The following is a 22,494-nucleotide window of genomic DNA, read 5'->3' as shown; positions in this document are numbered from 1 at the left end:
GGGATATCCAGACTCGAAAGGAACCAGTGAGGCCCAGAACCACCCTTAACTCCTTTTCGTTATGAGGCAGGAGAGAGGCTATATGCTCTTTGTGTTGAATAATGATTGCTTGCTGTCCTGGGGGCAAGAGAAATTCTAGGTGTTTGACTGGGACTTGGTTAGTTTGTGCTCTGGAAGGAGAAACTCGGTAGCCCCGCAGAGCTCGAGGAGGGCGGTGGTGTCGGCAAGGGTGGTCTGGGCGGCGGAGGAGCAGGCCGCCCGCGGAGTACAGAAGATGTGTGAGAATGAAGTTAGAACACGCCCAACACGCTACGCAAAAATAAACTCAAAACGGATGAAAGACCCAAGCATAAGGCCAGAAACTATAAAACTCTTAAAGGCAAACAGGCAGAACACTCTCTGACATAAATCACAGCAAGATCTTTGACCCACCTCCTAGAGTAACAGAAATAAAAACTAAGATGACCAAGTGGGACCTAATTAAACTTAGAAGCTTTTGTACAGCAAAGAAAACTAAAAACAAGATGAAAAGACAACCCTCTGAATGGGAGAAAATAATTGTGAAGGAAGAAACCAACAAAGGATTAACATCTAAAATATACAAGCAGTTCAATGTCAGGAAAACAAACAACCCAGTCGAAAAATGGGCAGAGGACCTACACAGACATTTCTCCAAAGAAGACATACAGTTGGCCAACAAACACATGAAAAGACGCATAAAACGCTCATTATTAGAGAAATGCAAATCAAAACTAAAATGAGATATCACCTCACGCGGGTCAGGATGGCCATCATCAAAAAAATCTGTAAATAATAAATGCTGGAGAGGATGCAGAGACAAGGGAATCCTCTTGCACTGTTGGTGGGAATGTAAATTGATACAGCCACTGTGGAGAAGACTATTCCTTAAGAAACTAGGAATTACACTACCATATGACCCAGCAATTCCGCTACTGGGCATATACCCTGAGAAAAATGATAATTCAAAAAGACAAATGTGCCCCAATATTCATTGCAGCACTATTTACATAGTCAGGACATGGAAGCAACATAGTTGTTCACTGACAGATAAATGCATAATGAAGATATGCTACATATAGACCATGGAATATTACTCAGCCACAAAAAAGAACAAATTTGAGTCAGTTGTAGTGAGGCAGATGAACCTAGAGTCTGTCATATAGATTGAAGTACGTCAGAAAGAGAAAAACAAATATTGTACGTTAGTGTATATATTTGGAATCTAGAACAATGGTTCTGATGAACTATTGGCAGGGCAGGAAGAGAGATGCAGACACAGAGAATGGGCCTGTGTGTTGAGGCAGTGAATGCAGGTCGGAAAAGAATTTCTAGACAGCATTTCAGAAGGGAGTGAGTTTATAAGAACAAAGAGCAAAGATAATGTGAGCACTGTGGGCCAACCTCCTGACAGACCAGGGAGAGTTGACGGGTATTGTGAATTAATAGTCAATTTTTACAGCCTCAGGACAAAGAAAATTTCTGCTGGCAGGTTGCCGTAAGATGATCAGTTAGGACAGGGTGTTTGCTGGAGCGGGCATCTTTGCCTGCTTTGGAGTCGGGAAGCCTGCTAGTGACGATCAGGAGGCTCTTAGCAATGGTTACAGAGGGGCTCAGTCAGCTTTGGAGTGACCTTGGTTCTGGCTCCACTTCTGTGGCCTTGGGGCAGGACTCGCACCTGTGGCCTTGGGGCAGGACACTGTGGCCAGCGGGGGAAGGAGAGGATGGGACAGATTGAGAGGGTAGTATTGTCATGTAGACACAGCTCTTTGTAAAACAGACAGCTAGCGGGAGGCCACTGTATGGAACAGGAAGTTCAACTCAGGGCTCTGTGATGACCTAGAGGGGTGGGATGGGGGGAGGGAGACTCAAGAGGGAGGGGGTATACATTTACCCACAGCAGGTTCACATTGTTGCACGGCAAACTAACACGGCTCTGTAAAGCAATTATCCTTCAATTAAAAATTTTTTAAAGAAATAAATGACTTAGCCACAACAAGGAAAGGAGAAATCTTAAATGCATATTGCTATGTGAAGGAATCCAGTCTAAAAAGGTTATATACTGTAGGATTCCAACTATATGACATTCTGGAAAAGGCAAAACTAGAGAGAGAGCAGCAAAAAGAGCAGTGGTTTCCAGGGGTCTGGGGAGGGAGTGGGCTAGACAGGGAGAATACAGGGGATTTTTTTAGAGCAATGAGACTATTCTCATGGCACTGCAATGATGCATATGTGACAGCATGTATTTGTCAAAACTGACAGACCCTTAGAACACAAAGAGTGTTTAAAATTTCTTTAAAAATTGGAGAGATCAGGAGATATCATAAAAAATGCAGACCCTAATGCAGAATCAAGAAACTCTAACTGTATTACCAATATGTGAAACAACCTCATGAAGAAATTGGGATGGGGGAATTTGCTGACTTCACCTTTGAAGTGAAGAGTCTGTAAGGTGAAGAGCAAAAGAAACTGCACGCGGTAGCGTACCACGGCTGACAAAACTGTTTCCTTCGGAAGAATGGGAATCGCGATGCGGCTCTACGTGCACAGTGGCAGTTTAGTCACCCAGTCCTGTCCGACTTTTGTGGCCCTATGAACTGTAGCCTGCCAGGCTCTTCTGTCCACGGAATTTCCCAGGCAAGGATGCTGGAGTGGGTTGCCATTTCCTTCTGCAGGGGATCTTCCCAACCCATGGATCAAACCCAGGTCTCCTGCATTGCAGGCAGATTCTTTACCGACTGAGCTACCAGGGAAGATTTGCTCTACATGCATAGAGGATTTGAACAGTTTAATGAAATGATGACAATGCAGGAGCCAGGTTTCTCTCCAAGAAAGTGGGAATTTACAAATCAGCAAGTGTAGGAGGTGAGAATGACTCATGTAATGGATTAGAGTTGGAGATATCAGTAAAAACTCATGTTTAACTTAATGTAGATACAAACGATAGAAATATGTGCCTATGTGTATACACAGGTGATTTGGATTGCTGTGGCTGTGTAACTGTTACCACAACTGGGTTGCTTAAAGCAAGCAAAATGCCAGGGGCCAGAAGTCCAAGGTCAACGTGTCAGCAGCGCTGCCCTCTTTCTGCAGATTCTGGAGAGTCTGTTCCTTGCTTCTTCCAGGTTCTGGTGGCTTCAGGCATTCCTTGGCTTTTGGCTGCCTCACCCCAGTCTCACCTCCAGGATCACATCACCTCCTCCTCTCTGAGCGTCTCTCCTGTCTGTGTCTCTTTTATAAGGATATATGCTGTGGCACCTAGGGCCCACCCAGATCATCCAGGGTTATCTCCACATTTGCAAGATCCTTAAGTTAATCACAATTGCAAAGATCATTTTTGCAAATAATGTACATTCAGAGGATCCAGGGATTTAAGGTAGATATCTTTTTTTTGGAGGGGGGGGCAGCATTTTCAGCCCACCACACACAGATTAGTACACACTCATATTTCTTGTCCCTGTCAGCTGAGAGGGCCTAAGCAAACACCACCTGTTGGCAACAAGTAGGTCCATTGAGCAAACTTTGGTTTCTAAGTCCATGATCCAATAGAAGCAACTGGGGCTCTTTGGATCAATGGCTGCTTCTACGACTGGGGTAGGATATATACAAGCCTTCTAGTGCCTTCTCAAATGACAACAATAACAACACATTTATGGGAGTATTTCAAAGTGGCAAAGGAGCCAACTGAGAGCGTTCTCAATGGCCAGAGCTGGGGAAATTGAACAAGATCAACAAATAATACTTAATTATGACCCAAAGTATACAATCACTATCCATGAGTCTGTATTGGTATAAATAAATGACTGAGCAAATCAATAAGCTGGACAAATCTCCCATGAAGAATTCTAAATAATTTGTGTAGACACTTCACCTAAAGGAGGATGTGATGACCCACATCACAGTGTGGGCTGTGAATAGTGACTCCCTTCCAAATAGAACACTATGGAAAAGGGAGGAAAGAAGGTCACTTCCCGCTGGAGAAACCTGACCAATACTGCTTCAGCTAGGTGAGGAAGGTCAGGATCGATGGTTATGGCTCATGGTGATCATCTATACTGTTGATGCGGCGTAAGGAAAATGACACTTCACCTCTGAGCTCTTCCTCCCAAAACCCAAAACCCTAGTTATCATAATAAAAAACATGAGGCATGTGTGAAATAGATAGCTAGTGGGAAGCTGCTGGATAACAAGGGAGCTCAGGCCAGTGCTCTGGGATGACCTAGAGGGATAGGATGGCGGGTGGCTGGGGGAGACTCAAGGGGGAGGGTGTGTATATATATATATATATATATGGCTGATTCACATTGTTATATGGCAGGAACCAACACAACATTGTAAAGCAATTGTCCTCCAACGACAAAAGGAACAGGAAAATGCAAATTGAGGGACATTCTACAAAATACCTCACCTGTGCTCCTCAAAACGTGAAGGCCTTTGAAGACAAGGAAAGTCTAAGAAACTGTCACAGCCAGGAAGAGCCTAAGGAGGCATCACAATTAAATGTAGTGTCTTAGATGATGTCCTGGAATGGAAAATGGACATTACGGAACAACAAAAGAAATCTGAATAGAGTGTGGGCTTAATTTAATAATATATATATGTACTAATTCGCTCAGGCATGTCCGACTCTTTGCAACCCCAGGACAGTAACCCACCAGGTTCCTCTGTCCGTGGAATTTCCCAGTCAATAATACTGGAGTGAGTTGCCATTTTCTTCTCCAGGGGAATCTTTCTGACCCAGGGATCAAACATGGGTCTCCTGCATTGCAGGCAGATTCTTTACCATCTGAGCCACCAGGGAAGCCCCAAGTTAATAATAATGCTTTAATATTGGCTCATTAATTGTCACAAATATGCCACACTAATGTAAAATGTCACTAATAGAAGCAATGTGGGCAGAGGTGGGGGGTAATATATTGGTACCATCTGTATGATGTGCTCAATTTTTTCTGTAAATTTAAGTGTCCAAAAATAAAGTCTGCTGATAAAAAAAAAAAAAAAGAATACTGAATAAGAGTGCTGCCTGGAAGCACCAGGGTGGATGAATCAGAGGCTTGGGCTTGACCAAAGAGGCAGGGGCTCTCTAAATCCCCAAGGGAGGGAGGGCCAGGTGAGTTGTTGAGAGTGTCGGAGTCCGTCCATGCAAAAGCACATATATCCTGAGACTCTCAGGAGAGAGGGATAGTGAAGAAAGCATCTTTTAGAGGGAGGACAGTAAAGACCCGAGTGTTAGGAGGAACTGAACCGAGGATGGTATTGGGATTTGAAACTGCAGAGTGGAGAAGGACCACCTCCTCGTTAACTACGAGTAGATCCTGGGCCGGACCATAGGTGCCACCTGCCTTTTTGACGGGGAGAATAGGGAGCTATAAGGGGAGTTGGTAGGTCCAAGGAGTCCAGCATTTAGAAATTTGTTATCGAGGGGTCTTTGAGATCTAAGACACCCTCAGATCTTCCACTTTCATAGGATGTTGAGGGTGAGAGAGGTCCCTCATGGTGATAGTGACAGGAAGTTAGATGAGAGGCCCTCCCCAGGGGGTTGATGTCCCACACAAATGAGGGAATCTATTTATTTCTAGTGGGAGAGGGGAGTGCTGAGCATCAGAGGACGAGCCTCCTGAGATTCCAGGGAAGGAGGCTTGTGGCTGGAGAATTAGCTGGGTCCTTCATTTGATCATAAGGCCCCCACCTAGGAGTGGGGTGGGACAATTGGGAAAGACAAGGAAAGGATGCCAGAAGATCTGACCTCCAGTGAGCATACTAAGTCAAAGGTTTAGAACATAGGTTGAGTTTTGATTTCTACTCTGATAATGGTGATAGGCGAGGGAATCAAGGGACCCGAAAGCTCAAGAAGAGCAGAGTGAGGGGCTTCCGTATCAATTAAGAAATTGATTTTCTTACCTGCTATGAAGAGAGTTAGCGGAGGCGCGGCCAAGTCGATCTGACGTCATGGAGCCTGGACCAGCGTCGGGGCCGGATAGGTAGAAGGTTGTAGAAGTCCTCAAAGAGTCATGGGGATAGAGGAGGCCACCTCAGGGGCATCGCTGGTTCCAGAAGCAGATTTTGTCCCCTCGAATCAAGGAGAGGCAATCTTGCTTCCGGCACCCTGCTAGTTTACAAAGTGGGCACAGTCCTGGGGATAGCTTTCCCAGGTAAGCTCAACTCCAGTGCCCCACTTGTTTGCAGCTGAAGTAGGAGCCGGCTTTGGGGCTCAGTGGCTGTTTTCCTTCTCGCTGACTAGGGGGCCTTGGATAAGTCTTATCCTGAAGGCCTCGCTGATCAATAGCAGTGGCAATCATTTGGAAAGATTATCTCACTTCTCAAGTCCTTCCCTCTTTTCCTTTCGTACATCCTCATCTCAGTTGTTACAGACCTTAAAGTCTAGTGAGTTTGGACTGGAGAGTCTGAGGGCCCTTTTTCAATTTCTGGAGTTTGCAATGGATATCAGGGCTGACTGAGAGATGAAATACATCTCCAAGAGAGTCTTGTCTTTCAGAGAGGTTAAATCTAAATTGATGAAAGGGCATAGAGCCTCTGAAAAGTCAGACCGATTCACAGTGTTGTACAGCAGAAACTAACATAATTGTAAAGCGATTATACTTCAATTAAAAAATTGTTTAGGGCGTCTCTTGTGGTCCGGGGCTTACGAATCTGCCTTGCAATGCAGGGGACACCAGTCTGATCCCTGGTCTGGGAAGACCCCACCTGCCATGGGGCACCTAAGCCTGTGTGCCATGACTACCGGACCCGTGCCCTGGAGCCCGTGAGCCACAGTTCCTGAGCACACGCAGCAACGACCGAGGGCCGCACGCCCAGAGCTCGTGCTCTGCAACGAGAGGCCGCCGCAACGAGCAGCTCGCGCCGCAGCTAGAGAGGAGCCCCGCTTGCTGCAACCAGAGAGAGAGATCCCTCCAGCAGCAATGAAGACGAAGACCCAGCGCAGCCAGAAGAAATAATAAACACGTGTGTTTAAGTGTTTAAAAACAACAAGGCTAAAGATTTGATTACATGTTTTTGACAAGGAAGCTTAACCAAGATGCTATGACATACAATATTTTAAGATAACAACTAGAATTATGACTGGTAAACACTATACCAGGACATATCCAAATTTCAGAAATGACCGTGTCTAGAATGTCTATCTTAATACATTTACCAATACAGTATAATCTACGGAGGCTTGTCACTCCCTTACAAAGCTTCCCATTTAATTTAACATACCAACCAATCCTAGTTAGTTTAATATTTCTCTCTGCCATGACTTAGGGGCCCTCTGAAGCATTCCAAAGTTAGCTGGAGGTCAAAAGAACTTTAATTAGAATTTAATAGGAAGTTTGTCAAACAATATCAAAGTTTCAAAACACTTGGTCAAATAAGATCAGGGGTCACTGTGAATATTTATTCACTTAATCAAAGTGACAAAAGATTTAAAAAGCAAATACAGATCACTTAAAGGCAAAGAAGTTCACATGATCTGTTACCAAAGGCAGCATTCCAAGAAAACTTTGAACCATGTCCTGCATAGGCCTACTGTTAATAACAAAATCAATTTACCTAGTTAACTTCCATCTAATCCCAGCCTGTCCATACACGAAACTCCTTTTGCAGGGCTCCCCTTTCTACAAACCTTTCACAACTTTCTGTGTCCATATTAACTGGCCCTTATTCTTCATTCCAGAAGCAACTAGCTCTAGGATAAAATTACCCTTTTCCCTTTGAGAAAAATGTATTTTCAGGCTTCCTTGGTGGTCCAGTGGTTAAGAATTCACCATGCAATACAAGGGACACGGGCTCAATCCCTGGCCCGGGAAGATCCCACATGCCGCAGGGCAACTAAGCCTGTTCGCCACATCTCCTGGCTCTGGAGCCCACAGGCCACAACTACTGAGCCCACGGGCAGCAACCACTGAGGCCTGCGTGCCCACAGCCTGTGCTCTACAAGAGATGCGACCAAACTGAGGAGCCCGTGCACCGCAACTCGAGGGCAGTCCCCACTCTCCACAGAGAAAGCCCGCACGCAATAACAAAGACCCGGTGCAGCCAAAAATAAAGACATATTTTTTGAATGTATTTTTCATTCTTCATGCTTTCTTTCACATCCTACTTTCCTGGCATACTGAAATGTTTCTCTTATTATTTTAGTAGCTTTATTTACATGTACTATAATTTTAGCCCCTAAAAACCTTAATCTCCAGGAAAAAACAAGAAGCAAGCAATTGCGAACTGTTTGTCATACTAACATTTCCTGATTGGAACTTATGAACATATTCCCTCACTTCTTGAAATATGTCTTTACTCATAGCAGAATTTCTTTCCTCATTGTGATATAAGACATGTGTCTAACAACCCAAACATCCGTAGTTTTCTTTTCATAAGAAGGCAAAGGTAAGTAAACTTAGAACCACCCAGTAATTGATGTTCCAATATTTTGTCCTCTTTGAAGAGATCCACATAGTCAATGAGATTTTGCTATTTGCAAGTTGCCAAAATCTGGGGAGACTATTCTTGAGTAGATGTTCCTAAGACATAATTATTCCAAAAGAGTTCACCCCAAAAAACTATCTTATTTACATACAATTTTCTTGAGTTTTATCACATCAAATTACTTTTCTTGCTGACAAATTTGCAACAGATATAAGGTCTTATTTTACCTCTAGTAACCAGGTACAGGGCTTCCCCGATAGCTCAGCTGGTAAAGAATCTGCCTGCAGTGCAGAAGACCCTGGTTTGATTCCTGGATCAGGAAGATTCCCCTGGAGAAGGGATAGGCTACCCATTTCAGTATTCTTGGGCTTCCCTGGTGTCTCAGACGGTAAAGAATCTGCCTGCAATGTGGGAGACCTGGGTTCCATCCCTGGGTTGGGAAGATCCCCTGGAGGAGGGCATGGCAACCCACTCCAGTATTATTGCCTGGAGAATCCTCACGGACAGAGGAGCCTGGCAGATTACAGTCCATGGGGTCACAAAGAGTCAGACACAACCAAGAACAGCACAGCACAAACTTAGGTATAACAGAGTTTATATTTAACTTTATATATATATATAAAGGTATATTTATATATATAAATATATATAAATAAAGGTATATTTAACTTTAATGAGTCTAAATACATGTTCATATTAATCAAACCAATGAACTTAAGCTAGCTTTAATACAAGGTATTAACTTAATGATTCATTCTGGTCAGTTTCTTTTGTATTTCTGAGAATTTGTATATGTGCTCAATTTCCTTTAAGGCACTTAAATAGAGCTCATTTGCAAATTAATTTTGACATCCATCCATATAGACAAAGAACTCAAAATTTTGCTGCTTAAATTTTAAAAGCCCTTTATTTTTCTCTGCAGTCTCAGGGATCACAGATAATTAAACAGAAGTTCCTGAGAGCCAGGTAGATCATTTATATCCCAAAAGCAGGTTCATCCTAGAAAACTGGCTTTTTCTAACAGCCTAGGCAAAACTCAGCCACCTTGGCCATTTTCAGGAATTTTTTTTTCACTTTCCAAATATGTCGATTACTGTCTAACAGTAATAAACAATAATACACATCATTCACTCACATTCACATCCTTCACTTTCAGAGGAACATGAATCAGCATTCAAGTTACCAAGACACTTAACAAAAGTCTAGCCAGGAAGAGAGAACAGGATATGGCCTCAGGTACAGAGACACTCACACACATACCCAAGACAAAGCCAGACCAATTCCGAAAGTCTCACTTTGCTGTAACTGCAGAGCTATTTGGGGTCTTTGTTCTCCAGGTATCGGGAGTACTAAACCCAAACAGTATTACAATCAAAGGATCATTTTCTTTCATTTATGGGAGTGTAACTGAAGATCTCCCAGTTTTGCAAAACACACCCTAAGGGCACTACAAGACGGAACAGGGCTCTGATTATTCACACCTAATTACTCACGGCTGGTGTTGGCAAGGAGCAAACAAACAAAGCAGCACAGTGCAAATCAGTCTCTCAGGAGCACAGTTTTCCAGCCACAGAAAAGATTCCCAGCCACGTCAAATGACCAAAAGTTCAAAAGGGAAAATCCCAGCCAGCGCGCTGCTGGAGGTGAAGCCCACGCAATAGCGAAGGATACCCTGGTGTCACCACCTGCGACTGCCCCGTGGCCATCTCATCAGCCCACGCGAGAGCCCTGTTTCCTCTACTGCTTCGCCAAAGGTAAAGACCAAAGGTGTTAACCAGAGGTGTTTAAGACAGAAATACAGATCAGTGGAACAAAATAGGAAGCCCAGAGACAAATCCATGCACCTATGGAAACCTTATCTTTGACAAAGGAGGCAAAACTATACAATGGAGAAAAGACAATCTCTTTAACAAGTGGTGCTGGGAAAACTGGCCAACCACATGTAAAAGAATGACACTAGAACACGTTCTAACACCAACTCAAAATGGATTAAAGATCTAAATATAAGGCCAGAAACTATAAAACTCTTATAGGAAAACATAGGCAAACACTCTCTGACATACATCATAGCAAGATCCTCTATGACCCACCTCCCAGAGTAATGGAAATAAAAACAAAAATATACAAATGGGACCTAATTAAACTTAAAGGCTTTTGCATGATGAAAGAAACTATAAGCAAAGTGAAAAGGCAGCCTTCAGAATGAGAGAAAACTATACCAAAGGAATCAACTGACAAAGAATTAATCTCCAAAATACACAAGAAGCTCATGCAGCTCAATATCAGAAAAACAAACAACCCAATCAAAAGGTGGGAAAAAGACCTGAACAGACATTTCTCCAAAAAAGACCTACAGATGGCTAACAAACACATGAGAAGATGCACAACATCACTCATTATCAGAGAAATACACATCAAAACAATGAGGTACCATCTTACGCTGGTCAGAATGGCCACCATCAAAAAGTCTACAAAATAAATCCTGGAGAGTGTGTGGAGAAAACGAAACCCTCTTACACTGTAGGTGGGATTGCAAACTGGTACAGCCACTATGGAGAACAGTGTGGAGATTCCTTAAAAAACTGGAAATAGAACTGCCATACAAACCAGCAATCCCACTGTTGGGCATACACACTGAGGAGACCGGATCTGAAAGAGACACATGTACCCCAGTGTTCCCTGTTTACAATAGCCAGGACATGGAAGCGACCTAAATGTCCATCAGCAGAGACGAAAGTTAAGGAAGTTGTGGTACATATACATAATGGAACGGTTGGATATGTACATGGAATTACTCAGCTATAAAAAGGAACCCATTTGAGTCAGTTCTAATGGAGGTTGAAACTGGAGCTTATTATACAGAGTGAAGTAAGTCAGAAAGAGAAACAATAATACTGTATATTAACACATATATATGGAATTTAGAAAGACGGTAATGACGATCCTATATGCAAGGCAGCAAAAGAAAACAGACTTCTGGACTCTGTGGGAGAAGGTGAGGGCGGGATGATTTGAGAGAATAGCACTGAAACATGTATGTTACCATATGTAAAACAGACGACCAGTCCAAGTTCGAGGCATGAAACAGGGCACTCAAAGCCGTTGCTCTGGGACCAGGCAGAGGGATGCAGTGGGGGAGGAGGTGGGAGGGGCTTCAGGATGGGGGAACACATATGCACCCATGGCTGATTCATGTCGCTGTATGGCAAAAAAATCACGATATTGTAAAGCAATTATCGTCCAATTAAAATTAATTAATTAATTTTAAAAAATCAAAGGTGCTGAGGGTCAGCTACACCTGATTGGCAGCCAGCCCTTGGGGCTGTCCCTGAGACAAACACACTCATGCAGCTCCCCTTTCACGAGCCACCAGTGCCCAGGAACCAATGTGCCACCACGGGGATGTCCACTTGGGACTCAGGCTCCACACTGGACACCACAATTGTTTTTGAGCCAGTGTTGGTCTGCTTGACCACATGCAGTAAAACATCTTCTGATGTCAGGTGGAGGTGAAGGAAAGCACAGCATTTATTGTAGGGCTCCCGACAAGGAGCTGGGAACAGATAATGCTAAAAAGCCCAAATTCCCCAGTGAGTTTCAAGGCAGCCTTTTCTAAAAGCCATTTTTAAAAATAATTTATTTATGTATTTCTTTTCTATTACGCTGGGTCTTCGTCGCTGTGTGCAGGCTTTCTCTAGTCGCGGCAAGCGGGGGCTACTCTCCACTGTAGCGTGCAGGCTCATTGCAGTGGCTTTTCTCGTCGCAGAGCACAGGCCCCAGGCGTGCAGGCCTCAGTACTTGCAGCTCGTGGACTCTAGAGCTCTGGCTCAGTAGTTGTGGCCCACAGGTTTTAGTTGCTCCATGGCATGTGGAATCTTCCTGGACCAGAGATTAAACCCATTTCCCCTGCATTGGCAGGCAGATTCCTATCCACGGTACCACCCTGAAAGTCCCAGAGTGGCCTCTTAAAAGGCAAGAGAGGAGAAGGAAATTGTAGGGTATGTGAATGGCTCGTGCATAGTTCTGATTGGTTGCTGGTGAAGGAACAGGATGATGTCACAAGGGTTAACATTATCAATCCTCAGGCTCCAGGAGGTCTGGGGGCTATGTGCTCATGGTCATCAAGTATTAATAGTTAATTTCGCCCATTGGGGATGATTTTAGCACCTGTAAAAACAACTCAGGAAATGTACATCAGGTACTATTATCTGGATACTTCAAAGAGGAACTAAAGCAGAGGGCCTGGGGGAGGGGTCTGTCCAGGGAAGGCCCGTGGGGTCCACTCAGTTACAACAGCCAGCAGGACAGAGATGGGCCTCTCCAGGAAAGGGAAAGATGGAACCATGTTGGGATCATCTCTCCCACATCTTAAATGCTCATGAAACAAAATTGTAAAAAGAAAAAAAAAATTGTACAACAGGCCTGCCACAGAACTGTCAGATATCAAGGTTCATCTTGACACCCACTTTCCTTTCCAGAACCTGACTGTCTGGCCCCACCCCTGCCTGGGTCTGCTGCCTGACGCAGGCGGGTGTCTTGTGAGCAGGATGACACCCAACCAGCTGAGTAGGGCCCAGTGGAGGCAAGCCCGTGGGTAGTGGAGGGTGGGCACAGGTGGGAAACACAGGGTAAGCCCAGACCTCGGGTGCCCAGGGTCAGTCTGTCCAGCCCGGGTAAGAACGGACTCTGAGGAATCCAGCTCAGCTCCCACGGCCGGAGGCTGAGGCCACGGGAAACACCCCTCTCCGTCCTCAGACCCTAAAGAACACGCACCCAGAGGGTGGGGGTGGACACTCCAGCCTTCGTCCACCCTCATGTCTGCAGAGGAGCCCACTTGAGGGCCCGCGTGGGCCCAGGCTGGCACCACTGGGTGGGCAGTCACTCCAGCACCCCCTCCCCACCCCCGTCAGAGTGTGAATGCACCCTGACTGACCCCCACCTCCCCCCACCCCCGAAGCCACCGCCTCTCCTCCAGGCCCAGACTTTCACCCAGCCTCGACTCCCAGAAGCCTGGTAGTAGAGCAGATGCGGGTGCAGGGCTGGGGTGTGGAGGCTGGGAGCCCAGGTCTAGAATGAGGAAAGGCCTCCTCCCAGAACAAAACACCCGAATATCTCAAGGAGGCTCCCCTTCCAGCAGTGCTGAGTAGCTGGGCCATCTCAACAGAGTTAAATAAATCAAACACAATATTGGTGTTTTGTTGGTTATTTGGTCACCTCAATCAAACCTGGAAACTATTTTAGCAGAAAGTTAGAAAAGATTCAACTCACCAGATTTTTAAATTAAGACCAAAAAAGCCACTATATGCAGAAGCTGCATTGAAAGACACAAGCGCGCGCGCGCGCGCGCGGATTTATTCAAACCAGTTAAGTGACAAAAGGAGAAACGACAACGTGAAAGTGGAAAGGGGAAACACCAGACTTGCTACGGAATGACTCAATAATCCACATTCATGGTTACACTTCCGAGTAACAGAAAACGAAGGTAAAGTCAGCAAGCTTCATTTTAAGTCGGCGAAGACTGCAGTGACTTCTGAAGGTTTTCCGTCTAGACTGGAGCTCTGGTTTCCTCGGGGGCTCTTTCCTCTTCCCGCTGCTCTGCCTGGAGATCCGTTGCAGGAGCGAGAAGCAGCGAAAAGACAGGGCGGGTGGCGGGAAGCAGGTGCGCCAGGAGAAGGGGGCGCGGCTGCGAGGCGAGGACGACACCGGGACGACGGCGGGGGGCTGCCCCGGGCGCCTCCTCTCGGCTACGCGGCCTTTCGCTCGCTTCTAACCCGGTCCCAGCCGCCCTGCCCTGGGGCGGACAGTCCCGGAGCGGCACCTGGAGTGCCCGCAGGCCTGGCACCCTCGGCCCACGCTCACCGGGCGGCTCCCGACTCCCGAGGGCTTCTTTCCCCCGGGCCGCAGTTTCCGGGTGAGCAGAGGGCACGCCCTGGGGGCGCTGGCTGGGACCGACCGGAAGCGCGTCACCGCGGAGCCCGCGCCTGACGGGCTGGGTCGCTTCGCCCAGATCGCAGCCTCGGGCCGCCCCCTCGCGGTCCAGCGTGCAGGTGTTCGATGGGAAGGGCGCATTGCCCACATGGGGGCGTCTGCTCCCGGGTGAGCCCAGAGCGTGGAACTGGTCTCTTTCCTTCCAAAGAGAGCTGAGAGTCTGATCAACAGGGAACACTTTCGGAGTACTATTGCAGTAAACATTTGAAAGCTTAGAGTTCTTTCAAGAAAAATCCTCTCCATGGGACTTTTCTGGTAGTCCAGTGGCTGAGACTCCGAGCTTCCAGAGATGGGCCAGGGTTCCCATCCCTGATCAGGGAATTCGATCCTGCATGCTTCAACTAAGAGTTCACATGCCACAACTTAAAAAAAAAAAAAAAGATCCCACATGCCAACACATGCCAAAACTAAGACCTGGTGCAACCAAATTAAAAAAAAAATTTTTTTAAGAGAGAAATGTTCTCCAAAACAAAAGCGTGGAGTAGGCAGAGAATGGGGCAACACTGATTATTCCAGCAGCAGTGCCCTTATTATCACCAGGCACTGTTACCTCCTCTGTGGTTCTCTGCCACTGACAGGGCCCGGGCTTTCACACCCCAGTCCGTGGTGGGAGATGCGTCTCAGGTGTGACCCTGTGCACACCCACACAGACACCTGAAGTAACATTTACTCCAGCACTGTGAGGCCCTTTCTGAGGCGTTCACTTCTACACCACTTAGGGTTGCCAGATTTAGCCATAAAAATATGGGATTCCCAGTCAAATCTGACTTTAAGATAAACAACAAAGACTTTTTATTAGTATGTGTAAGCCCTGTATAATACTGGGGATGTATTTATACTGAAAAAAAAAAAATGCCTTCATTGTGTGAAATTCAGGTTTAACAGAGGTCCTGTATTTTACCTGACAGCCCTTTAAAATGCTGGTCACGATCCCCTAACCTGATGTCACTAGTGAGTCTCAGGCCCCTTAGGTGACAGGACCGCAGCTCGTCCTTTTTTACGGGGAAACCAAGTTAAGTGCTGGAGAAAGCAGTGGCACCCCACTCCAGTCCTCTTGCCTGGAAAAACCCATGGATGGAGGAGCCTGGTAGGCTGCAGTCCATCGCGTCGCTACGAGTTGGACATGACTGAGCGACTTCACTTTCACTTTTCACTTTCACACATTGGAGAAGAAAATGGCACCCCACTCCAGTGTTCTTGCCTTGAGAATCCCAGGGACGGGGGAGCCTGGTGGGCTGCCGTCTCTGGGGTCGCACAGGGTCGGACATGACTGAAGCGACTTAGCAAGCAGTTAAGTGCAGGAACTAGATTTGAAGCCTGTGGGCACCGCCCCTCCCAGCAGTCACAATCTCCTCCCCCTCCTCCCACCGCCACCCTTGCAAAGGCCTGCACTTGCTGCAGGAAAAGGTTTGCGTTTGTTTTTTTTATCAAGCAAGAATCTGTTAACAATTTTATTATTTTTGTGTTAAATACCATGGGGCTGGATTGGAAAAATGAAAAACTCAGTCAATAACCGCTTTACAAGGGATGAGAAAAATCCTGCCATGATATGAGCAAAGGTGAAGGAGAAAATTTACACCATACAAGGCACCATTTCCCCAGAGAATAGCTCCTGGCATTTCCTGAATGAGTGGGATTAGCAATCTAAACAGATCATATTTCAAGTGTTAACAGCAACACATAAAATTCAAAGGGATCATTAAAATAACATTTGCAAGACTCTGGACAATTAAGACCACAAAGAAAGAACAGTTCTTTATTTGTGAATTTCATAAAGGACTGAATGTGCAATGACACCTGTAGGGATGGTCTGGTGACAACGGCGCTGTCGGGAACCCCGGCTCTGCTCGCCCGCGTCTCTTTCTAACCGTGGGACCGTTGCTGGCAAGGCCCACAGGACGCTGCGCGCAGAGCATGGGCACCGTGGCCCACAGCACCAGCAAGGCAGCTGCTGTTCAGTTGCTCAGTTGCGTCCGACTCTTTGTGACCACGTGGACTGCAGCATGCCAGCCTCCCCTGTCCTCCACTATCTTCCGGACCTTGCTCAAACTCATGTCCATCAAGTCAGTGATGCCATCCAACCATCTCATCCTCTGTCGTCCCCTTCTCCTCCTGCCTTCAATCTTTCCCAGCATCAGGGTCTTTTCCAATGGGTCAGTTCTTTGCATCGGGTGGCCAAAGTATTGGAGTTTCAGCTTCAGTCTTTCCAATGAATCTTTTCTGGTCAAAAGGAAACAAAGAAATAGCACTCTGTAGGCGTCAGTCTTCGAGGTGAATTTCCCTATAAAGAATCCAATGACGATGGCTGCGGTGACAGCAAGAAGTGAAGACGGGGGACTGGTGACATTCTCCTGGAGGCCCAGCTGAGCTGGATCCGGGTTTATCCGGATGTGTTCCCTTGCTGAGCCTCAGCCTCCTCCCTCAGGGGCTGGGTTTCTTCTTCCAGCTCCCGCCTGGAGCCTCCTGCACTCTTCCATGAGCTTCCTCGTCTCGTCTTATTGAGGGTAACACAGTGCGGCTTTGGTAGGGGTCGTCCAGCTTCGCGGCGTTCAGAGGCACGGCTTTGCTGGGTTCCATGTCCTTCTATTTATCATTTGCACTGGGCATCTCAAATACACCTCTCAGTTGTGGTGGTGGCGGTTTAGTCGCTAAGTCGTGTCAGACTCTTGCAACCCCATGGACTGTAGCCTGCCAGGCTCCTCTGTCCATGGGATTCTCCAGGCAAGAATCTCAATTGAGAACCCATTAATTCATGGGGTTTTGCTTCTTTCCACACGGCTTCCATGTCTGAAACGCTTGGTGGAGCAAAGATTGTCTGTACCATTAACTTGTCTTTACTCATCTCACTGGGGTCACCGTCCACCCTGGGTCAGTGATTCCCCTGTTGGGCCTCACACAGGACCCACGAGGTGCTGTCATCTTCGCTTTGAAAGCACCTTTTGATTTGATGGATTTCTCAGTGTGAGATTTGTAGTGACTACATCTGTGAAGGGGCCTTTGAATTTGACAGGATCTGCTTGTGCCTTGCCATGGCCGCAGAGGTGGATGCCATCGGAAACGGCGCAGAGCCAGGGCATGCCCACAGCGTGTGGCTGGCTGCGGGTGAGGGTGGCAGCGGCACGGCCAGGCCTCCTGAACCCCGCACCCGCCACTCTGTCGCCAGCTTGCTGGGCCATCCGCTGGTCCACAGCTCTGGGTCTCATGACTGACTCAACCCCGCACCAGCCACTGTGGCCACACGCACTCTGGGGTTTTTTTTAAGATGACTTTTGTGTGCAGAAACAACTAGTAGCAGTCGCTTTGTTTTTTAAATAAATATTCAATTTATTAAAATACTACATTTAAAAACATAACTTTTCCTTAAGCACTGACGTCCAACTTAAAAATCTTTTACTGTTTATAAACTCTATAGTCTGTACTTCGTCGCTCAGTTGTGTCTGACTCTGAGACCCCACGGATGGTAGTCCACCAGGCTCCTCCATCCACATGGATTCTCCAGAAGAATACTAGAGCGGGTTGCCATGCCCTCCTCCAGGGGATCTTCCCAAGCCAGGGATTGAACCCAGGTCTCCTGCATTGCAGGCAGATTCTTTACTATCTAAACCACCAGGGAAGCCCATGAAAACTGGAGTGGGGAGCTTCTCCCTTCTTGAGGGGATCTTCCTGACCAGGAATCGAACCAGGGTCTCCTGCATTGCAGGCGGATTCTTTACCAGCTGAACCACCAGGGAAGCCCCTTTATAAATCCAGTCAATTTTAACAGTCATTTACCAGGGGCCTTCTTTGACTGATATTCTGTCTCCCTGACAAACCAGTTTAAGTAAAATCTCTTAAACTTTTAAAACTACATATTTAAATGCTTCAAACCCTTCAATTCAGTAATGAACAAAACATTACCTGGCAGTATGGTTGGTCTTTGGTCCTGGCACAGAAGTGTCTTCTTTGCAACCACTGGCTGTGCTGATGCAGGTACTGGAGGGAGAAAGAGACAGATGGACACATATACACGTGCCCACGAACCAAGCCATGTCCTAGAGGGGGCAAGTGTTACGCTCTTTAGAAACCCGTCCATAACAACCTCTTATCAGTGACCACTTGTCCGCCTCCTGAATCTCAGTAGAAAATAATTCATTCCAGATAAAGCATTGCCGGCTCCCTTTTGAAGAAGATGAGCACTTTGGGGAGCAGTGGCCCTGAGTGGGAAGGACAGGGAGGCATGTCCATAGCTGGAGAGGAGGAGGACTGGTCTGCTTTGGGCACAGTCCAGCCATCTTTACGGTTAGAGAAAATCAACCTTCCAAACACCTCGGGATATCAACTTTGGGGTGACAGAGCCAGGCAAGAGCAGGGTTTCAAAGTGCAGATGTAAGGTTCTATTTCGTGATCCAGGCACTGGTACCCACAGGGGTCAGTGTGTGAATAGTCACTGGGCCATGCACTCTACGTGTAGATCATACTTCAGTTTTGTTGTTGGTCAGTTGCCCCGTCATGTCCGACCCTGCAACCCCATTGACTGCAGCACGCCAGGCCTCCCTGTCCCTTACCGTCTCCTGGAGTTTGCCCAAGTTCATGTCCATTGCATCAGTGATGCCATCCAGCCATCTCATCCTCTGACGCCCTCTTCTCCTTTTGCCCTCAGTCTTTCCCAACATCAGGGACTTTCCAATGAGTCGGCTGTTCTCATCAGATGACCAAAATACTGCAGCTTCAGCTTCAGCATCAGTCCTTCCAACGAGTTATTCAGAGCTGATTTCCCTTAAGATTGACTGGTTTGATCTCCTTGCTGTCCAAGGGACTTTCAGGAGTCTTCTCCAGCACCGTAGTTCATTTTTTTTTTTCCATTTATTTTTATTAGTTGGAGGCTAATTACTTTACATCATTGCAGTGGTTTTTGTCATACATTGAAATGAATTAGCCATGGATTTACATGTATTCCCCATCCCGGTCCCCCCTCCCACCCAGCACCGTAGTTCAAAGGCATCAATCCTTTGGTGTTCTGCCGTCTTTATGGTCCAACTCTCACAATTATATGTGACCACTGGGAAAATCATAGTCTTGACTATACAAACTGTTATTCACAGAGTAATGTTCTGTTTTTCAACACACTGTCTAGGTTTGTCATCGCTTTCCTGCCAAGAAGCAATCGTCTTCTGGATTCATGGCTGCAGTCACCATCCGCAGTGATTTTAGAGCCCAAGAAGAGGAAATTTGTCACTGCTTCCACATTTTCCCCTTCTGTTTGCCATGAAATAATGAGGCTGGATGCCACGACCTTAGTTTTTTTTAATATTTAAGCTGACTCTTTCACCTCCTTCACCCTCATCAAGAGACTCTTTCATTCCTCTTCACTGTCAGCCATTAGAGTAGTATCATTCGCATATCTGAGGCTGTTGATGTTTCTCCCACCTATCGAGATTCCAGCTTGTAACTCATCCAGCCTGGCATTTCTCACGATGTGCTCAGTGTATAGGTTAAATAAACAGGGTGACAGCAGACAGCCCTCCTTTCTCAATCTTGAACCAGTTGTTCCATGCAGGGTTCTAACTGTTGTTTCCTGACCCGCATACAGGTTTCTCAGGAGACTGTAAGATGGTCTGGTATTTCCATCTCTTTAAGAGCTTTCACAGTTTATTATGAGCCACACAGTCAAAGGTTTTGGTGTAGTCGATGAAACAGAGGTAGATGTTTTTCTGGAATTCCACTGCCTTCTCTATGATCCAGCGAATGTTAGAAATTTGATCTCTGTTTCCTCTTTTTTTTCTAAACCCAGCTTGGACATCCGGAAGTTCTTGGTTCGCATGATGCTGAGGCCTGGCATGCAGGATTTTAAGCATGACCTTGTTAGCATGGGAGGTGAGTGCAACTGTCCGATGGTGAGCACATTCTTTGGTACTGTCCTCCTTGGGAACTGGGATGAGGACTGACCTTTTCCAGTCCTGTAGATACCGCTGCGTCTTCCAGATTTGTTGACATTGAACACAGCACCTTGATGGCATCATGCATTAGGGTTTTGAATAGTTCTACTGAAATTCCATCGCATCCACTAGCTTTATTGAAAGAAGTATTTCCTAAAACCCACTTGACTTTGCTCTCCAGGATGTCTGGCTCTGGGTGACTGACCACACCATCATAGTTATCCAGTTCATTAAGATCTTTTTTGCTCAGTTCTTCTGTATATTCTTTCCATCTCTTCTTGATCTCTTCAGTGTCTACTAAGTCTCTACCATTTCTGTTCTTTATTGTGCCCATCTTTGGGTGAAATGATCCCTTGATATCTCCAATTTTTCTGAAGAGATCTCTAGTTTTTCCCCTTTTGTTGTTTTCTTCAATACTTCAGGAAAAAGCTCCAAACTTTGCTTTGAAAGTCAGTCAAGCTTCTCTTCCTCTGGATACCACACTCATAAGCCAAAAGTTCACTTCTCTGCGGGCCCAAGTAGAGTAGACTTTTTACAATAGAGTTCAAAGAGTTTTACCCCAAAGCATGAAACTAGCAGCAAGCACCCCGATGTTAGCTCATTGCTCTGGTATTTCAGGTCAACCAGCCACTCTCCCACCAGGCATCAGCCCAGGCTCTGGCCCCTCTGCTGGGCCCCAGGACAGCCTGGGGTGGTGGGAGGGGCAAGGCTGAGCTCAGCCATGGACGGGAACCCAGGAACAGAGTGTCCAGGACAGGCAGATGGGGCTGGTGTAAGGGGAGGGGGAAGCAGGGGAAGATGCAGGGTTGAGCCGTCTGGGGAGGGGGTGGAGGAGCGGGGGTCCTAACATCCAGGCAGCAGGGGGAGAATCACTGACACCCTAAATGCCACCTTGAAAGTCAAAGTCAAAGTCGCTCAGTTGTGTCTGATTCTTGGCCACTCCATGGACTTAGTCCATGGAATTCTCTAGGCCAGAATACTGGAGTGGGGTAGCCTTCCCCTTCTCCAGGGGATCTTCCCAACCCAGGAATCGAACCGGGGTCTCCTGCATTGCAGGCAGATTCTTTACCAAGTGAGCTGTCAGGGAAGCCCAAATGCCACCTTCAATTCAGTTCATTTCAGTCGCTCAGTCATGTCCGACTCTTTGCAACCCCATGAATTGCAGCACGCCAGGCCTCCCTGTCCATCACCAACTTCCGGAGTTTACTCAAACTCATGCCCATCGAGTCAGTGATGCCATCCAGCCATCTCATCTTCTGTCGTCCCCTTCTCCTCCTGCCCCCAATCCCTCCCAGCATCAGGGTCTTTTCCAGTGAGTCAACTCTTCGCATGAGGTGGCCAAAGTATTGGAGTTTCAGCTTCAGCATCAGTCCTTCCAATGAACACCTAGGACTGATCTCCTTTAGGATGGACTGGTTGGATCTCCTTACAGTCCAAGGGACTCTCGATGCCACCTTAGAGCTCCCAAATTCAAGTCAATTTTCTCATTACACCCCTACGAGAACTCTTACTACATTGTCCCAGGTTGTACACAAGGCCAACAGGGCCAACACAAACCAGGAAGCAGTCACGCCAGCACCAGGATACAGAGCTCCTAACTGTGACTGCAGACCTGATCCTGCAGCCGTCACTCCCAGCAAGAGAAAACCCCGCACTCACACCAACTGAGGCCCAGCCAACCGGGACCTCGCCTGGGCTCCCGCCTCCGTGCCCAGCACCGCCAAAGGCAAACACTGAGCCTGGGTCCAAGCCGGTCACCAGGAACACTGGGGCAAGTCCACGGCGCCCGAGCAAGTGATCCGTCAGGTTCAAAGTGTGGGCCACACTGCCGGACACCTTCTTAAACGTCAACAGCCTTACACTACGGGGGAGGGTGCTGATGAGAGTTTGAGATGTAGAGACCTCACAGACCTGTGAGTGAGTCTTCCCGGTGCTCTTCTGGCTCTTCCCTCATCATCCTAGGGAACTGTTGGAAAGTTCTCTGCCTTAAGGAGATGGGGAGCACACCCACACGGAGATGGAGTCCAAGGCAGAGCCCCTCTGTAAGTTCGTCACTTTCAGCTGGGACCCACGGCAAGAAACCCGCCTCCATTATTACCCAGAGCACTCGGGGGTCAGCACTGGGCCCTTGGGGCCTGACAACAGGAGA

At 46.9% G+C, this 22,494-nt stretch overlaps 1 long non-coding RNA gene and 1 pseudogene across 1 annotated transcript; both read right to left on the bottom strand.

The window, feature by feature from the left end:
- Nucleotides 1-16,385: 16,385 nt before the first annotated feature.
- On the bottom strand, nt 16,386-17,482 carry LOC110150542 (vesicle-associated membrane protein-associated protein A pseudogene; annotated as a pseudogene).
- A 247-nt stretch (nt 17,483-17,729) lies between these two features.
- On the bottom strand, nt 17,730-21,315 carry LOC139038602 (uncharacterized). Its single transcript, XR_011491623.1, has 2 exons — nt 18,975-21,315; nt 17,730-18,402 (listed from the first exon to the last, which is right to left on the bottom strand). It is a non-coding gene; the product is annotated as an uncharacterized lncRNA (long non-coding RNA).
- Nucleotides 21,316-22,494: the final 1,179 nt, after the last annotated feature.

This window comes from Odocoileus virginianus, chromosome 16 (genome assembly GCF_023699985.2).
Source record: "Odocoileus virginianus isolate 20LAN1187 ecotype Illinois chromosome 16, Ovbor_1.2, whole genome shotgun sequence".
NCBI lineage: Eukaryota > Metazoa > Chordata > Mammalia > Artiodactyla > Cervidae > Odocoileus > Odocoileus virginianus.
This window is presented reverse-complemented; position numbering and strand designations above follow the sequence as displayed.